The 20,102-nt window shown below is 45.6% G+C and overlaps 1 long non-coding RNA gene across 1 annotated transcript; it reads left to right on the top strand.

Annotated features, from left to right (window-relative positions):
• The first annotated feature begins 1,850 nt into the window (after window positions 1–1,850).
• Window positions 1,851–19,407, top strand: LOC125441500. Its single transcript, XR_007245869.1, has 3 exons — window positions 1,851–2,053; window positions 3,991–4,069; window positions 17,465–19,407. It is a non-coding gene; the product is annotated as an uncharacterized LOC125441500 (long non-coding RNA).
• The last annotated feature ends 695 nt before the right edge of the window (window positions 19,408–20,102 follow it).

The raw sequence follows: 20,102 nt of genomic DNA, 5'->3' as shown, positions 1-20,102 counted from the left end.
CACATAATGCCTGCTGGGTGATCTTGAGCCAGTCACAGTTCTCTCAGAACTCCCTCAGCCCCACCCACCTCACAAGGTGTCCGTTGTGAGGAGAGGAAGGAATTTATAAGCCGCTTTGAAATCCTTACAGTAGGGAAAATCAAAACTCTTCTATCTTTGTTAAAAATATTTCAATTCTTTATTTTGTAGAGAGAGAGAGGGAGAAATTCATACTTAGCTATAAAATTTTTAACTACAGGATGTAATTTCCCCCCCTCACAAACTTTATATATACCGGGCTTAAATATATACAGAGTGGCTTCATACGGGACTCTCTGCCCCACTCGTAGAAATGGAAACACCCAGTCTAACACCTCACTGAGAATTGTGGAGGCAAATTAAAATGAATGAGACTATTACTTTAGCCAGTGGAGAAGGATAAAACTGAACCTCCTATCCCAACGAGCTTTCTATATGTTCTCTTTTTATGGTCGAAGATAATGGGATTGTAAGGCTGCCAGCAAAGAACTCAGGAAGATTAGAATGAGGGCTTTTAAAGCTCTCCAGCACGACTCTTTAGAGTGATGAGGCTGGATGGAAATATCATGGATAATCTGTGGAAAGGGTGGTCCCTCTGACTCCTCCTGGCAAGAGAACTGTGTGCCCTGAGAAAGAAATGAATCTGGTAACGAAGGGTCCCGTGAGCCCAGCGCACCGATCCGCAAAGGAGTTGCCTGGCGCAACTCTGCATGATCTACTCTGTTGGAGAGGAGTTGCACATTGTTCTTCTGTGTCTCTGGAACTGCAGTGATTGGGATCCTTCGGTCACTCCATGTCATTAGCCATGCCCTCACCTGGGAAGTTATCCTGGGCTTCGGTGTTATCACCTCAAACTTTAATCTGTGAGATACTGGAGACCGTGAGGGGAACATCAGGACTGGATCTAAAGAGTTGTGGGGCTTCCGATCTCCCCCAAAGAGAAACGTGCTCAGAAGCACTCCCTTCCCAGATCACCCCTTTCATTGTGCAAGGTCCCAGGAAGTCGAGTGAGTTTGCTGTCTGCGAAGAAAGGTAGTCTGGGCGTTGTGGGTTTTCTGTGCTGCGTGACTGTGATCTGGTAGTTTTTGCTCCTAACGTTTTGCCTGCATCTATGGCTGGCATCTTCAGAGGCACGTCACAGTAAAATGTATTTCTCTCCATGGCACAACCTCTAAAGATACCAGCCGTAGTGGCTGGCAAAACTTTAGGAGGAAAAACAACCGTTCCTATTACTATAGAGAAATTTCAAGCACCATCTATTTTAATTCTGGAACAATCGGCTTTTAAAATCAATATGATTACAGCTGTATTTTATGGTAGTTATTATATTTATTGGATTTTGTATGATGGGAGCTGCCCTGAGCCCTCAAGAAGGGCAGCATATAAATAACGACGACAACCACAACACCGGAGCACGGCCCCACAGCACAGAAAACCCACAGCACAAAATAGTTTCCAGCCGGGAAAGCCGCCGACAATACAGTCTATAAACCTTTTAGCCGATGTAATAAATAAACGCCTTCTCCGTAAAAAACCTTTTAAACCAGTGTAATAAATTAGTGACTTCTTAGTTTGCACCCCTTGCTTTGCACAGGTTGAGGTGGTCCGATGATTGTGCCCCCGAGCTGCAAGGACTGGTCCTTGGGAGCAGGTAAAGATCAGAATTGCCTTGAGTGGCATTCCACTGGGGATAAAGAGTTCTCTGTTCTCCCTCCTCCCTACTGGGCGAGCAGCTAAGACTGCGGCTTGATACGGGCCCATAAATCCTTTAAACTGGACGGCTGGATTTAGCTCCCGTTAATTCGTCACCTCAGCCCTCTGTGTCTCTTCTGAGCTGCAGTCCGCAAGGTTCAGGGAACCATGAGGACTCCCTGCTGAGGGGCTGACCTGCCAAGTATCCCTCCCACCGCCCATGCTGGCAGTACCTGAGGGCCTTTAGCCGGATCGCTGGTGATTCTGAACTTGCTGAGCAGGAAAACTCGAAAGCTTTTTTTCCAATTCAACAGCTGCTTCAGGCCTGCCAACAGCTCAGCAGGTGAGTGAAGGGTTTTCCCCGAGGGCGCGGGCTGGCATAGATCTTCTCACATTTTTTTGACTGAGCTCCCAACAAGACACTTTGCTGTGTTTCCGTGAATGACTGATGTGCTGTAGAGTCGCATGGTGACCCCGTCCAAAGGGTTTCCAAGGCAAGAGGTGAGCAGAGGCGATTTGCCATTGCTTGGCTCTGCGTAATGACCCCTCGGTGGCCTTCCTCGGTGGTCTCCCATCCTGGGACTAACCAGCCGTGACCCTGCTTAGCTTCCAAGCGCTAAGGAGCTCAGACTAAACTGGGCTATTAGGGCTGCTGTTCACATCTAAGCAATCTTATTATCAACCAGGTTAATTGTCTCAGGACACAGTGCTGAGCTTGCCTGGTGAAATCAGAATTAAGACAGAATATTGGTTCAGACCACAAATGATGAGCCTGAAACAAATTTCATCTCAGGCGTGAAACTGGCATTAGGTACCCGCTCTGGTTATCCCTGTTTTTGGTTCATGTAGATTGTGTTTGTGTTAAGTGCTGTCAAGTCGCTTCTGACTCACGGCAAACCCTCAAATCAATGTCCTCCAAAGTGTCCCATTGTTAACAGCCTTCTCTAGTTCTTGCAAACTGAGGGCTGTGGTTTCCTTTCGTTAGGTGCGAAGACTGGCATATATAACCTGCTTGCAACACCCACATCACCTGATTGATGTGTACCTTGATTGATATGTAAAGGGCCTTTCTCTTTTCCTTCCTTTCCTTTCTGATGTTTATTGCTTTGATGTAGATAACTAGGCCCTTGGTAGATAATCGTAGATAACTAGGCCCTTGGTGGCGAACCTGTGGCATTCCAGATGTTCATGGACTACAATTCCCATCAGCCCTATGGCACTCCAGATGTTCATGGACTACAATTCCCAATTGGCCATGCTGGCAGGGGCTGATGGGAATTGTAGTCCATAAACATCTGGAATGCCATAGGTTTGCCACCATTGAACTAGGCTGAATGACCTTGAGGAGCCTCTCTGCGTTGGGATACAACCGCTGGCCCACGGGGGGAGGCAAGGCAGGCGGCTGCAACCATTCCTATCGTGACCTTGAAGGCGCCTAAGCCTCTAAACTTTTCACACTTTCTCTGGGAAAGCGGGAGGGGGGAATTGGGCAAGGAACCCAAGAAAGCCAGGTCGAACGGAACTGGCTTTCTCAAGCTAGGTGCTTGCTGCCTTTCAATAAACCCTGCTGATCAAGAATCCAGAGTCTGTTTATTGGCTTAAGGTCCGAGTCAGTCCATCCAAGTTGGGTCTCCCTCTTTTCCTGCTGCCTTCAACTTTCTGTAGCATTATTGTCTTTTCTAGTGACTCTTGCCATCTCATAACACGGCCAAATTATAATAGCCTCAGTTTGGTGAAAACTCTATTTTTGTCTTTTTGGAGGTCCACAGCATCCCCGAAACTCTATTCCAACCCCACATTTCAAAGGAACCAACTTTCTTTCTGTCAGCTTTCTTCGCTACCCAACTTTCGCACCCATACGTAGTAACAGGGAACAATACAGTATGAATTTTTGTGATCTTGTTCACCAGTGATGCATTCTCACACTTAAGGATCTTTTCTAGCACATTAATGGCTCCCCCCACTAGTCTCAGTCTCTTTCTGATTTCTTGGTTGCATTCTCCCGTTTGGTGGATGATTGAGCCACGGAATAGAAAAATTTGAACAATTTCAATTTTGTGTCCACCTTAGCTTTCTGTAATTCCTCACTACCATTGTTTTCTTGATAGCTGTAATCCTGCTTTGGTGTTTTCTGGCTTAATCTTTATCAGGAGTCGTTTCAAGTCTTCACGATTTTCTGCCAGAATGTAGTATTCTCTGCATTATCTCAAACTTTTCACCCATTTTCACTCCACCTTCATTGAAATCTAATTCTGCTTTCCTTGTATGTTTTGCTTATAGCTTGAACAGAAATCCTTGTCTGACATCTTTGCTGCCCAGAAACCATTCTATTTCTCCGTATTCTGTCCTCAGAGTTCATGTAAGTTACTTTTTGTAGATGATTTTTGGGGATGCTTTAGTAAAATGCTGCGAATGTGACTAGCTAGCATTTGCCAGCCTTCAGAGTTCAATTTTCTTCCAATAGCCCTGTCACATGTTATAGTGAATTCATGAATAACTTATTTGTATGTGCATACATACACCTTGTTTAGAAATCAGAAAGAGAGCCAGTGTGATATAGAGGTTAAGAGCAGGTGGATTCTAATCTGGACAACCAAGTTTGATTCCCCACTCCTCCACCTGAGTGGCAGAGGCTTATCTGGTGAACCAGATGTGTTTTCGCACTCCTACATTCCTGCTGGGTGACCTTGGGCCAGTCACAGTTCTTCAGAACTCTCTCAGCCCCACCTACCTCCCACAGTGTCTGTTGTGGGGAGAGGAAGGGAAAGGAGCTTGTAAACTACCTTGAGTCTCCATACAGAAGAGAAAGGTGGGTTATAAACCCAAACTCTTCTTCTTATTTATAAGAAACAGCTAAAGCAAGTTCACTTTACAAACAAAACCAAGGACTATTACCTGGATAAATGTATGGTTTCAATCACACATTCTGCTGCATATGCATTGAATATATTATGATAAATACTCAATGCACGTATAAATCATCAAGTGTATGCTGTACACAGATTGTAGAGAACCTGGAATACCTCCGCATCAAATGCATACACGTTTGAATTACTTTCTATCGTTGAGATATTTGTGAATATGTATGTCTCATCCTTTTTGTTGTATATTTTTGCCCAGATTTACGCAGAGGCGATTTTGAAATGATTCTTGATCCAAGCTATTACATAAACTAATTGTTTTGAGACTGTTTCCAAGTTGACCCTCAATTGTTTGAGGTTGGTGTATCCATTTGGTGCAGAGGCGTTCCAGGTTCTTTGTAGATGTGACTCCTCCATTTTTCTTGTTGATAGGGTGTACATAGATTGAATGCACGTTCACTGTAACTTGTAAAGGAGCCATAGCTCAGTGGAAGAGTATTTGCTTTGCATGCAGAAAGACCCAGGTTCAATTTGCGGCATCTTCAGTTGAAAGGACCAAGTAGTTGATGAGGTGAAAGACCTTCGCCTAGAACTCTAGGAGCAGCAGTAGGAGGTTAAGAGCTCGTGTATCTAATCTGGAGGAACCGGGTTCTATTCCCCGCTCTGTTGCCTGAGCTGTGGAGGCTTATCTGGGGAATTCAGATTAGCCTGTACACTCCCACACACGCCAGCTGGGTAACCTTGGGCTAGTCACAGCTTCTCAGAGCTCTCTCAGCCCCACCTATCTCACAGGGTGTTTGTTGTGAGGAGGGAAGGAGATTGTGAGCCCCTTTGAGTCTCCTGCAGGAGAGAAAGCGGGGGATATAAATCCAAACTCTTCTCTTCTTCTTCTAGAGATGAAAAAAAGAGTTGGTTCTCATACTTTCCTTTCTCCTCCCTTTAGGACTCTCAAAGCAGCTTATAATCACCTTCCCTTCCTCTTCTCACAACAGACATCTTGAGAGGCAGGTGGGGCTGAGAGAGTTCTGAGAGAACCGTGACTGGCCCAAGGTCACCCAGCAGGCTTCCTGTGGAGGAGTGGGGAAAACAAACCTGGTTCACCAAATAAAGGTCAACTGCTCTTTACCACTATGGTAAATTAGGCGTAGCAGTGGCGTAGGAGGTTAAGAGCTCATGTATCTAATCTGGAGGAACCGGGTTTGATTCCCTGCTTTGCCACCTGAGCTGTAAAGACTTATCTGGGGAATTCAGATTAGCCTGTGCACTTCAACACACACCAGCTGGGTGACCTTGGGCTAGTCACAGTTCTTCTGAGCTCTCTTAGCCCCACCTACCTCACAGGGTGTTTGTTGTGAGGGGGGGGGAAGGGAAAGGAGTTTGTCAGCCCCTTTGAGTCTCCTTACAGGAGAGAAAGGGGGGGGGATATAAATCCAACTCTACTCTTCTTACATCACACTGGAGAGCCACTGTCAATCAGGCCACAGACAAGACTGACCTCAGTAGGCCAAAGATCTGGCTCAGTATAAGGCAGCCTCACACATAAATCTCTGAGTGGGGAATGGGAGTGTCTTCCTCCTGCATTCACATGAACATTGTTCACGCAGACACAAGAACATCAAGGCAACGTGCAATGTGATGCCTCCCATTTGTCAGGGGTGCACCTAGTTGATTGAGATGCATTCCTTACGCAATGTAATCGCTACCAGATGTATGTAACAAGCCTACTACATGTTACCACTGCTGTAATGGGACATTCCTTGATCTTATTTTATGGCTTCACATGCTAAGTGGATAACTAGGCTTACCCCTGACATTCTTGGTCCCATGGGAAACACAATGTTTCCGTTGTCCTATGGGGGCAGGAGGCCAGGTGGCTCTATCTGTATCTATTGCAGACCTTGGGGTGCCTAGGCTCCAGAATAATTCTTTCTCACATTCTCTTGGGGAAACGGGAGGGGGGATTTACTTCTGAATAAAGGGGATGGCAAAAGCCGTGTTCGGCAGAACGGACTTTTCCAAGCTGGGTGCTTCGTTGCCAACAATAATTGCTGCCGATCAACAATACAGAGCCCGTTTATTGCTTCAAGGTTCGAGACCTAACACCATTTCACACCCTGCAGCTGCCACAATCTATTTCAAACAAGGAAAAGGAGACTTGAGTACAAGTCTACGTGCGTGGCATATATCTAAAATTAGATGAGTTGTCTCCCACTTGGCTTTTAAATGGGGAGGACAGGTCACTGCAGAGCAAACGAGTGAAGCATTGAGCCAGGTGGTTAACAGCCTTCTAAATAGCTGATATTGGACAGGGAAGGGTTGCAATCGATCACATTTTTATCCCACCTTTTCTCCAATGAGCACAAGGCAGCATACCTGATTTCCCCCTCCTCAATTTGTCACAATAACCCTGCCAATTAGGTCAATTGAGGGGAAGGTCACCTTAGAGATAGGGTTGCCTTAGAGATAGGGTTGCCAGCCTCCAGGTGGGGCCTGGAGATTTCCCCTGAATTTGAATTGATCTCTGAACCATAGAAATCACCTTGCTTGATCTCTAGACCACAGAAATCCCTGGAGAAAGTGGCAGCTTTGGTGGGGGGGTTGATGGCATTTTATCATGCTGAGGCCCCTCTCCAAACCCCGCCTTCTTCAGGCTGCACCTGGTAGGTAGGCAATCCTACCTAGAGAGCAATCCTAAGAAAGTCTACTCAGAATCCTAATCAAATCTAACCAATGGGGACTGTTCATTCCTTATGTGACATCACACATGCCTGAAAATCTAACTGTGATTGCCGTGAAGGACAACAGGATGGTCCTAGTGGGTTTACTCTAGTGGGTGCACTCTGATCTGGAGGAACCGGGTTTGATTCCCAGCTCTGCCACTTGAGTTGTGGAGGCTTATCTGGGGAATTCAGATTAGCCTGTACACTCCCACACACGCCAGCTGGGTGACCTTGGGCTAGTCACAGCTTTTCGGAGCTCTCTCAGCCCCACCCACCTCACAGGGTGTTTGTTGTGAGGGGGGAAGGGCAAGGAGATTGTCAGCCCCTTTGAGTCTCCTATAGGAGAGAAAGGGGGGATATAAATTCAAACTCTTCTTCTTTAATGCAGGTTTATTTGTAGTTAACAATGTGAACAGTCAAACAGTGAATAGATAACTGAAGCTCTATGTCTGGACTCCTTTAGGTCCCTTAACTCCACTCATCAATTTAAACTCCTTAAAGGCACACATCTCCCCCCTCCCTTTGAGAATATAATAAATTATAGAATGCTGGAAATTCCAAAAGGCAATCTGTGGAAGAAATATCGGCCAAAAGGAGTAATGGAAATGGTTAGTTTTGCACTTTCAGGTGCCAAGTGAATCTGCCAAAATCCATTTGCAGTATCCATCAGTGAAAACGCACAGGCTAATTTTGAAAGGATGTAATCTGCTCATGTTTGACAGCTTTGTTCAGTTGTTTTAAGTCTACACAAATACGCACCAAACCATCTTTCTTGGGTACTGGCACCATCGGAACACACCAATCAGTAGGTTCTGTAATTGGTTCAATTTCTCCACAGCGAACCATACTGTCTAATTCAATTTCACTTTTGGAAGCTTGACTACTGATATGGACCTAGCAGTGCTGACAGCGTAGGGTGTAGCATTGTCTTCTAGCCATAATTTGATAGGAGGTATTTGTAAAGTTCCCAATTCCTGTTGAGATTCTTGTGGAAAGTCATCTAGGCGACGGATCAAACGCATTGCAACAGCTGCGTCTCTGCTCAGGAGGTTGCTGGATTGAGTTTTGAGTACATAAATCTTGAAGCTGTAGGTCTTCCCTTGGAAATGGGTTTGTGCTTGGAAATATCCCATGCAATTCAGCTTCTGTCTCCCCGGGCTGGAGAATAAGTAAGAAGTTTGGCAAAAGTGACAACAGTTCTTGAAGTGCCTGTAAACGCACTTTGAAATCACATTCACGTCAGCTCCAGTATCTATTTTGAATTCCAAAGTCAGGCCCAAAACTTGCAAAGAAACCACCCATAAGTCAGTCAGAGGCATATCTCGGAAAAATGTAGCCTGGTGCAAAATTTGAATTTTCTGCTCCTCCCCCCCACCCCCCGTATGGGCTGCCACCCTCTCCCACCATAACCAAACAACATTTTTTTTGTACCAGGTCTTGAAGTCAGTGTATGGACCCGGGGGGGTGGGGCAGGAGGAGGGGTGTGGGGGTGATTTTCTGCCCCCCATGTGACTATATGGCATTTGACCCCATATGTCCCCCTGGAGTCATTTAAGGGTTTGGAGCAGCTGACTGGTCCCAAAAATATCTGATTAGAGACAGCCCCTGTAGATGCAACTTCTCTTATTTCACAAGTGTGGTGAACTGTGACAAAACGTCCCATTTGTTTTCAGTTGTAGAACTCGGCAGCTTTTGTAAAACACTCTGCCCTAAATGCGTTCCCCCCCCCCCCACACACACTTAGGGGTCTGGCTTGGCTTGCAGACCAGTTGCTTATCTGGCTGGCTAGGATCCTTCTGGAAAGGTCTGGAGCTTTTCCTCACTGGGGCAGAGTGTTTAGGAAACTTTGATGCCAGGAAGAAGCAGGTGCCATTCCTGACGTTAGACTTGTGTTTCAGTTCAGAGTTTCTACTTAGTTGGATCATAGCATCTGGAGTAAGGCCACTTTTCAGATGCTGCTTCAGAGAAAATTCTGTGTCTGAAATACCCACCACTAATTGGTCTCTGATATTTTCACTTTTGGTAGCTCCAAAATCACAGACGTCTGCTTGCTGATGCCGCCGTCTTATATGAGCATCGGCAGATTCACCAGGCTTCTGTTTGCTCTGGTGAAAACAAGCCCTTTCCCCAGTCAAAGCTATTCTTATCACCTTCGATGGGAAACATGAAGGAGGTGAAGTTCTGCTCTGCTGGGGACCCCATAGCATAAGCCAAGGAGCATACCTGGATCTCTCCTATCTTCTCATGCAATTTAGTGGAAATTCTGTACCTAGAGAAGCGCGGTTTCCAGGCGGACCACCCAGCAGGCTGATTGAAGTCAAAGATTTCTGGCGGGGAAAACGTTGCCATTTTCTGCTGCCTCAGTTCCCGTCTTTCTCTCTGAAGCCTCGAAGAGAAAAAAACGCCCACTGTTGCAGACAGTTGTGGAGACGACTTGGGGTTCAAACTTTTGACACCATGTTGTGAAGGACGACAGGATGGTCCTCGTGGGTTTAACACCGGTTTATTTATGTGAACAATTAAACAGGGAACAGCTAACAGAAGCTCTGTGTCGAGACTCCTTTAGGTCTCGGCTACCGCTGCTTTTTCAGGGTCTCTTAACTCTACCCACCAATTCAAATTCCTTAAAGGCACACATCACCACAGTGACGTGTGCATGCTTGGAGGATGTTTAGAGCAATTCCCAATGTGCTTTTATCCCATCCGGGTTTTTGAGGTGTCTGACGCGCCCCCCTCTCTCCCACTCTCTATCTCTTTAATTTTGTAGGCTGCCACCAGGAACAAAATTTCCCCTTTTATTCTATTCTTTTTCTTGGCAGTGTGTACGAGAGGTAAGGCAAATGGACGGCATTTGTGGTACTAAGGAAAATCAGGTGGGAGTTCCAATATTTCATTGAACCAAAATAAGATTTTGCACAGGAGCTCCCAAAGGCACCTGGTGGGCCACTGCGAGTAGCAGAGTGCTGGACTAGATGGACTCTGGTCTGATCCAGCAGGCTCGTTCTTATGTTCTTATGTTCTTAAGATTGTATTTATAGTGGCAGCTAACTTCAAGGTTCCAATCAAAATTATTTTCAAAAGTTAAAATAAAATATAGCTGAGGCGCCAACTACTTTATATAGCTTCCAGTCAGCATAAAGTCATTCTGACTCTTGTAATGGAACTATGTCACCCACAGAGGTGTATCTAGGCAAACTGGAGCCCGGGGACAAAACCTGAGCGCCCCCCCCCCCCGCCATGGGCCAAACACACAAATCCTTCCCCACTATGACCATACAATGATTTTTTGCACCAGCGCACAAACACACCTCCCACCCCCAGCAAAACATACATGGCTCTCTCCCCGCCAACTCTCTTTCTGAATTTTGTCCTTATATCAACCCTATGAGGTAGGTTGTTAGCCTGAGAAACAGCTCCAAGCCAGTGCAAGTGGGTATTAATCATATAAATCTTTCACAAATCACCCCCAGCAAAACATTTACCAAACAAATGTCAGCATCATCTCTCACAAAACACCTCCAGTGGAATCCACCCCCAAACAGAATCACTTTTAATGGTTTTTAAACTAGGGAGCCCAGATTCTCCTTTTAAATCCACCTTGAGGGGAGAATCTGGGGCCCCCACTCAAAACAGCAGCCACAGTGATGCTGTTTTGGTGTGGATTCCTCCCCACCCCGAAACAGCACCACTTTCAATGTTTAAACTGTGACCTCCTACATTTTCCCTTTAAGTCCATGTCGGCAAGGGGTGGATTCAAAGGAGAATCTGTGAAATTTGAGGGTGCCTGCTGTCAGGTGCAATTGTTAAGCTAGCAGCACCAACATTTCAGGGTATCTTTAGGAGACTCTCCTGATGATACCACCCAGGTTTGGTGAAGTTTGGTTCAAGGGGTCCAAAGTTATGGACCCTCAAAGGTGTACCCCCATCTCCTATTAGCTCCCATTGGAAAACTCAAAAAACACTAAAAAATACAAAACACACACAAACAAACCGGAAATTTTTTGCGCCCTCCACTGGGGGGGGGGGGCTCGGGGACATAGGGTATCCCATGTTCCCTAGGTAAATACGCCACTGTTCATACAGCATTTGTCCTTTTCTGGCAGATTTTTTTCCTCAGAGAGAGATTTGACACTCTTGAGTTCCCTCTCTGTAAAAACCACATAGCCAAAATTCTTCTCACATAGATATGACACAGGTCTCATGCTCTCACACAGAGCTCTCCATCTCTGTCAGAACTCTTTTCCACACAGAACTCTACTCCACACAGAGCTCTCTCTGTGTTCAGCACAGCCTCTCAGTCTCTCACACAGACTTCTCTCCCCAGACACTCTCTATCTCCACCCCCTTTTCTATTCTTTCTTCCATTCCTCACAAAACCCAATCACAGCTCTCCTGTCTTTTATTGCTACTCCTTCTCTCTCTCTTTCTGTCCCCTATTCAGCATTCAGTTTAAAGATGCAGCATCTTTAAATGCAGCATCAATTGAGGCATCAGTAGGTTAAATGTTTTTGAATATTTATTTCAAAGAAAAACAGTAAACTGGCTCTGTAAGTGGAAAAGAGGGTCAACAAGAACAATATGGTATCAACAATAACTTTAAAAGTACAAAACTTTAGCTCAACCAGCAACCAAGCTAAAACACAAGAGTTAAAATCCTTCAAAACTGGATTCCTCCTCATCATCTGTATGTCCAAATGTAACCCAACTTCGATTTTAAGAGGGATATTATCAGAAATGAAAAAATCTACTATTAGCTTCCAATTGTAAACAATGGGGGATGGGGCATCCCCTTTGGGGGACAATAACTTTGGATCCCCTGACCCAAACTTCACCAAACCTGGCTGGTATCATAAAGAGACTCTCCTGATGAGACCAGCCAGGTTTGGTGAAGTTTGGTTCAGAGGGTCCAAAGTTATGGACCCTCAAAAGGGTAGCCCCATCTACTAATAGCTCCCATTGAAAATAATGGGGAATGGGGGCACCTCCTTTGGGGGTCCATAACTTTGGACCCCCTGAACCAAATTTACCAAACTTGGCTGGTATCATCAGGAGAGTCTTCTGAGGATACCCTGAAATTTTGGTGCCTCTAGCATAAAAACTGCGCCCCCTGCTGGCTGATAAAGTAAAAACACACACTTTTTTTAATGACCCACATATAAGTCGAGGGGAGCTTTTTCAGCATTAAAAATGTGCTGAAAAATTCGACTTATACATGAGTATATACGGTATGTATGTATGTATGTATGTATGTATGTATGTATGTACATATTTATACATAGAATTTATACATACATACATACATACATACATACATACATACATACATACATACATACATACATACATACATACATACATACATACATACATACATACATACTTTGGGCTTTTATACCGCCTATCCCCGAAGGAAAGGGCCTCAGTAAGGATCTGTTATGCCTGTCAATGATTAAGACTCTGGAATATGTCAAGAGCTTTATTGAACTGTGTCAGAACCTTGGATTCAGAAATCCAGAGCTAGAGTTCTGTCCTCTGCCCCCAGTATATATCTTGAAACATTTGCTCCTTCAGACAATCCCCCTCCTGTCCATTCCCCAAAAATAATTTGCATAAGAAAAGACAGTGAGAAAGCATCATAGTTGTAAAACTCCAAGCCAGGACAGGCCCCCTCCCTCCTGCAGGAAGCCGGAGATAAGGAGGAAGGCTTGCATAATTCACTAGTTTCAAGCAAAGCTAAAGAGAAACCATCCAAGCCTGAGGCGACTGATAGCAGGGACACATGTGGCCTTCACTCTGGACATGGGACGCCTGGCCCAGCGGGAGTCAGGCCTGACAATCTAAAGCAGGGGTGTCAAACTTGCGGCCCTCCAGATGTTCATGAACTACAATTCCCATCAGCCCCTCCCAACATGAGCATTGGCTATACTGGCAAGGGCTGATGGGAATTGTAGTTCATGAACATCTGGAGGGCTGCAAGTTTGACACCTGTCATCTAAAGATTTCCTTGTTTCATCTGGCACATCCCCAGTAAAGGTTATTGGCCCTCCTAGAATTTTATTGAAAGTATTGTAATAGTTTTAAATATTTTAATTGTTTAAATGTTTTTATGGCAAACATATTGCAGACCCTGGTTGGGTGGGTGGGAAGGCAGCTTTAAAATGTTTAACGTAAGTAAATAATTTTTTTTGGCCTCATGAAGCTTTCAGAAATGGTGGCCGTTGGCTTCGCATCCCTCTTCTTCAGGTACCCTGTTCTGTAGGGTGGGAGTTGTTGCAGAAAAACCACAAACTCAAGTGGATGTCAAGTAGGCTATATGTACATATGACCCATTGGGGGCAAATGTCCTGAGGCTTTTGAGGTTGGGGGAATGGAATTTCATAGAATCATAGAGTTGGAAGAGACCCCAAGGGCCATCAAGTCCAACATCATAGAGTTGGAAGAGACCCCAAGGGCCATCAAGTACATAGATAGAGCATTGGACTTGATGGCCCTTGATGTTGGGGGAATGGAATTTCATAGAATCATAGAGTTGGAAGAGACCCCAAGGGCCATCAAGTCCAACATCATAGAGTTGGAAGAGACCCCAAGGGCCATCAAGTCCATAGATAGAGCGTTGGACTTGATGGCCCTTGGGGTCTCTTCCAACTCTATGATTCTATGAAATTCCATTCCCACAGCATCAAATTTAGAGTTCAATCATTTGTTTCAAACATTTGGTTGTAGATTTTATACGAATGTCCTTGTTTTATTATCCAGAACCCGCGGCTGAGCACCCTCTGCTCCTTCATCCCATGAGAAAATAATATCAAACCAGTATTAACCATGGTCTCATTGTCTCTTTTTGAAAAGAAAAAGAGAATGGTTATCAACTGCCCTTTTAGGCAGACAACAGGCCTTCAAAACGGCTCTCACAGGGGCATTCTGATACAAATCGATGCAATTAAGATTTTTCTTTTTAGCAATGACCATTACCATTAGTGATGACCACTGAGGTGAAATATTCCCTCCTCAGGCCTCAGCGGCTCTTGCTCCTTCATTATCTTGTCTTGTAAAACTGCCTATGATCATTTCCTTTCTGAGCATCTGCATGAGATTTTCCTGTTGCTCCAAAAAGCAATCAAAGATGTGAAAATAAATGCCTTGGTTTCTCAAAATGCGTGTCTATGGCATCCTTGGGAACTTCTCCAAGATTCCCTTGGCAAGATCAGTAATCGCAGATATCCATTTATAGCCATCACAGCATTACCACATCTTAAGTATGTACAAGTAAAGACTTGTGTCTGTGACGTCAAATCCTAGCTGATTTATGGTGACCCAGTAGGATTTTCAAGACGAGATGTTCAGAAATGATTTGCCATTGCCTGGCTCCGTATAGGCTGAGAGAGGTCTGAGAGAACTGTGACTAGTCCAAGGTCACCCAGCAGGCTTCATGTAGCAGCAGGATATCTCTCCTAAAAACTGATGCATGAAGAAGACAAGTATCATTTCCTGATGCATGAAGAAGACAAGTATCAAACACAAGCCAGGGAAAACATGATTAAAATGGTGTAAGAATTTTGGCTAAGAATTACATCAGGGGATATGGAAATTCCTGATTTCAGAAGGTTCCATTTTTTCCTGATTTCACAAGGCTCCAGTTTAGAGAAATATCTAATGAAGAAGAAGAGTTTGGATTTATACCTCACCTTTCTCTCCTGCGAGGAGACTCAAGGTGGCCTACAAGCGCCTTTCCCTTCCTCTCCCCACAACAGACACCTTGTGAGGTAGGTGGAGCTGAGAGAGTCCTGAGAGAACTGTGACTAGCCCAAGGTCACCCAGCAGGAATTTAGGAGTGCAGAAATACATCTGGTTCACCAGATAAGCCTCTGCCATTCAGGTGGAGGAGTGGGGAATCAAACCCGGTTCTCCAGATTAGAATCCACCTGCTCTTAACCACTACACCATGTGATTTCCCTGTGGTAACCAGCAGGAAACTGGGGAGGGATGAGCGAGAACATTGGCTGTGTGGCATCACTTCCAGGTTTCTTCCAGAAGTAACGTTACACTTTTTGGCCAATGATTATTTTTTAAAAAATTCTCAAACCAGAGGCACACTTTTTGGGATTTGTGGACAGACAATGTGAAATAAAAAACCCCAAGAACTTTGTTTTCATACATGACATCAGCAACAAGAATACTTCATGTGCAAAAGTGGAAAACTTCACCTATGCCAACTACAGAAGGCTGGTTAGTGAAGCGGTTGGCAGAAATGGCGGAGCTTACTTTGTTGATTACAGAACAGAATATATCTCAATTCACTGATTTGGAAACCTTTGATGAACTTTTTAGACAAGACATAAAAATGAATTTATGATATGTGATTTTGAAGAACAGAAGATTAGGGATTTAGTTATGTTAGAGAATCGTATGAATCTTTTGTGGGGTAGCAATTAAGCTTTAATGTTTTACTTGGCTGTAACTAAGGAGCAAGGGGCAAACTTTAAAGGTAACTATATGTGTCACAGAAGGAATTGGAAGTCCTTTTTTCTTTTCTTTTTCTTTGTGCGTGTGTGTTGTTGTCTTGTACTTTGACCTTGTGAAGTTTAGAGGTTGGTTTTGTGTGTCTTTCAAAAAGTCAAAATAAAAATAAAAATTACCACCCCTGCCCGTGCCAGGGGCTAGCAACCCTACATAGGGGAAAGAAAACAACCCTATAAGTGGATCCAGTTCTGCATTTGAACTCACTTTGCTCCTGAAATATCCCTCAGTGTGATAAAGTAGACCCAGTTCAAATCTTCGCTCAGGGTGACCTTGGTCCTTCAGTTTAATTTATCTCACAGAGTTGGTGTGAGGGTACTATGGAGTGGGTGAGGAACACGTATGCCATTCTTAGCTCCTTGAAAGAAGGGCAGAATAATAATATGGTAGATCTCAAAGCAGGCAGGAGTATGAAAGTTTATGAATGATACAGAGATGTCAACCTTCCCGTGGTGGTTGGAGATGTCCCAGAATTCCAACTGGTTGGCAGCTGTCAGAGGTCAGTGCCCCTGAAGAAAATGGCTGCTTTGCAAATTGGTCTCTATGGCAACATATCCTGCTGGGGTTCCTCACCTCCCCAAACCTCATTGGCTCTACCCCTCAAATCTCCAGGAACTTCCCAACCCAGAGCTGGCAACCCTATGAGTGAATAAAGTCCATGACAAACTACATCGGATTTTTTTTTGCTATTTTGCTTCAGTAATTCAGCGTGGTGTAGTGGTTAAGAATAGTGGGTCTCTAATCTAGGGGCTTCCCCCACTACAGGAGGGAGCTAAGGTCGACTTGGTTCCCTTCAGTGAAGGGCGATTCCAGGCTGTCCCCACAGCAACTGAGTTGGCCCCCTGGAACTGAACTAAGTGGGCGGGATCATCTTGGTGCCTGTTTCGCTCCACAATCGTGATTGGCGCTTGTGTTACGGCGGGACACGGGAGGGTTCTTTTTTTTTTTTACAGTTTGCTCCGCTGACGCTCTCCCGCTTCTAAGCGCGATGCCACGCCAAAGCGGCTCATGATTGGTTGAACGGATGAGGTGTCGTTTTGATGCTTCCCCATTTTGAAGCGGGTTCGACCTTGTTCCGGCAGAAAAGTGTAGTTCATAACTGTGACAAGGATGTTGCAGTTCGGGGTGGGGGGGTGGGGAACTGAGACAAAACAATGTTGAGCTCGGTGGCAATGGGGATTCACTGAGGCAAACCTAGGTAGAAACCAGTTTAACTCTGTCAGTGGGGAAAGCCCCCTAGAGAACCACGCTTGATTCCCTAGTCCTCCACATGAGTGTCAGACTCTAATCTTGGTGAACCAAGTTTGTTTCCCCCTCTCCTGCACACAAAGCCTGCTGGGTGACCTTGGGTCTGTCAAAGTTCTCTCAGAACTCTCCCAGCCCCACCTACCTCACAAGGTGTCTGTTATGGGGAGAGGAAGGGAAGGGGTTGTAAGCGAGTCATTGAGACTTGCTTCTATTTTACACTTTGATTGTTTTCTGTGGAATGTAAAAAAATGGTTTAAATCCAATTTTCTTCTTCTTCTTCTTCTTCTTCTTCTTCTTCTTCTTCTTCTTCTTCTTCTTCTTCTTCTTCTTCTTCTTCTTCTTCTTCTTCTTCTTCTCCCCCTCCCCCTCCCCCTCCTCTTCCTTTTCCTTCTCCTCCTCCTCTTTCAGAGGCCATGTCCCAGGACCAGGCCGAGTCCATGGTGAAGACACTGGAAAGTCTTTTTGATGAAGCGGAACGGCTGAAGAACTTCTGCCGGCGCCAAAACGAAGAAGTCAAGCTGGTGATGGAAGAGCTGCAGCGGGAGAATCAGGAGTTGGTTCAAAATTATGCGCAGGCCGAACAGGAAATGGAGGCCGTGCGCAAGGTCCTGAATGAGTTGGTGGACACCAAGATTGCCTTTGAGGCGCGTGAGAGACAAGTCCGTAAGCTCAGCAAACAGCTGTGAGACCCACCTCGGGAATTTCTTGTCTTCTGAGTCAGAGTCACCATTTTCTCCTACAGCTAGAAATCTCCACTTGGATTGCTTGTTCAGTCTATCACCCGTCATCATGACAATATGAAAGCCTCTCTATGCACTCAGCTGTTTCTAGTGCCCTCACAGATGTTTGCTCCCTCCTCTGTGGGGCCTCGTACCATAACCCCGCTGGAAGCCATCTTGTGACCACCTGACATTCACTCCTGTGGTCCTTCTTGTCTCCCTCAGGAACTGCCGACTGATAAAAATCCTCCCCAGTTTCATCACTGCCTGTTTAGCAGTCACTGAGACTCGCTTCTATTTTACACTCTGATTGTTTTCTGTGGAATGTATTAACGCCAATCTTTTTTGTGTTCACAGAGGACGGTACCCAGTCAACTTTGCAGTCATTATCCCATGTAGGCTCTTGTGGCGTTCATAATTGCGTTAGATGTAGCCTGGTCTTCAATCCCATTAGTTTCCTCAGCAACTCGAGCTTGGAGCCTACTTCGAGTATTTATTACCTGTAGTGTGGTCATACAGGGCTGGCTCAGTGGCCTGTTCTGATGATTCAATTTCCTTGGTAACTGGTGATTACTTGTACAGGTTCTTAGCCATTTTGGATGGTCTCAGAAGCCTGACATTGGGGTCACACTGTTTTTTTCCGTGCGGCTAGTGTCGTGGATGCTATTGGTATAGTTCTGCCTTGATGGTGAGATTATAGGGGGATCTTGACTTGGATTCCACAAAGGATTGCTGCAGACTGAAGGGAAGGGATATTTCCTCAACTCAACTCTCCCACACAGGGCTGCCAACCTCCAGGTGGCGTCTGGAGACTTCCTGATCTCCAGACGACAGAGATCTCTGGAGAAAATGGATGCTTTGAAGGATGGGCTGTGTGACCGTATTCCTTTCTCTTTCCCAAGTCTTCCCCTCCCCAAATTCCACTCTTAAATATCCAGGAATTTTCCAAGCTAATGTTGGCAGCCCTGTACTGTAGACCTCTAATTCCTTCCAAGATTTTCTTGGGTGTCCACTTTCACCCAAGGGCAGCATTTTTGAGAACATTTTAAGCTGTAGCAGATGAAAAGCTGCAGTCCATGTATGGAAAAATTTTCCTGTCATCCATGGAAATCCAAGCTCTCGACTTAGTTCGTGTCCAAGTCTTCATCCACCATGGGCTTATCCAGCCGTCGCTGATCCCTTTCTGCTGAGCTAATTTGTCCAGCTTTAATGGAATGTAAGTTTGCAGCCGATCCCAGCCATCCAGCCAGGCCAATTAATAAATCTTGTCTTGTTCTTATAAAGTGACGACTGTCATCTCTGAGTAATGAACAGTCACTGCTTTGTCAGAACAACAGGAGTTTGATTAATTACTCAGAAAACCCACTCTCTGTGACCTTGTCCGTAATTGTCATCCAAGTCCTCCTGCTTCTAGAACTTTCCTACCCTTGCAATTCGGTCCTCTCATCCCCCTGCTAAGGCCCCCAACTTATGGAATGGCCTGCCAGAGGAGGCCCGGAAGACTCCCACTCTCCTAACTTTCCACAAACGATGCAACTGAATCCAGTGGCATATCAGGTCTAAATGGCGCCCGGAGAGTAAAAACCCTCTGGGCGGCCCCCGCAGAGCCCTGCTTACTCGTGAATAAGCGTGCAGCACTCACTATTGACTTTCCCTGCAGGCTCTGAGGCTTGGCTTCAGGGAAGCTGCCGCTCGGGCAGCCTGTCTCTATGTTTTCTTAAAAGGGTAATGCTGCAAAGATTGCTTAAGCTAGTCTGACCCATCCAGGTCACATCACACAGCCTTATTACTGGTGTAGCTTAAGCAATCTTTGGAGGACTGCCCTTTTAAGAAATCATAGGGACGGGCTGCCCAAGCAGCAGCTTCCCTGAAGCCAAGCCTCAGAGCCTGCGGGGAAGGGGGATGACGGCCGGCCGGCCAGTGAGCAGCGGTCGGCGTGGTCGGTGGGTGAGCAGGAGCCTGCTGGGCACCCCACAGGTGTGCGCCCAGTGACATGGGTGGCCCCATGTCTCCATAGGCGGTACGCCTCTGACTGAATCACTAAGGGGGGTTTTCTACACCAGTAATAAGGCTGTGTGATGTGACCTGGATGGGTCAGACTAGCAGGATCTTACCAGATCTTGGGAGCTAAGCCAGGTCAGCCAGTGCCTTGATGGGAGATCAGCAAATGTCAGGAATGGCACCCGCTTTCCTGGCATCAAGCAGCAGGACTCACATGGTGACAGAATTAACACCTGGGTGAGGGAGTGCTGGTTCCACTGTATGGGGATTGATCTATGCTTTACAATGTAACCGACTCTATGACATGTTCTGTTCTGCAGGGCCTG

Source organism: Sphaerodactylus townsendi, linkage group LG01 (assembly GCF_021028975.2).
Source record: "Sphaerodactylus townsendi isolate TG3544 linkage group LG01, MPM_Stown_v2.3, whole genome shotgun sequence".
NCBI classification, from domain to species: Eukaryota; Metazoa; Chordata; class Lepidosauria; order Squamata; family Sphaerodactylidae; genus Sphaerodactylus; species Sphaerodactylus townsendi.
This window is presented reverse-complemented; position numbering and strand designations above follow the sequence as displayed.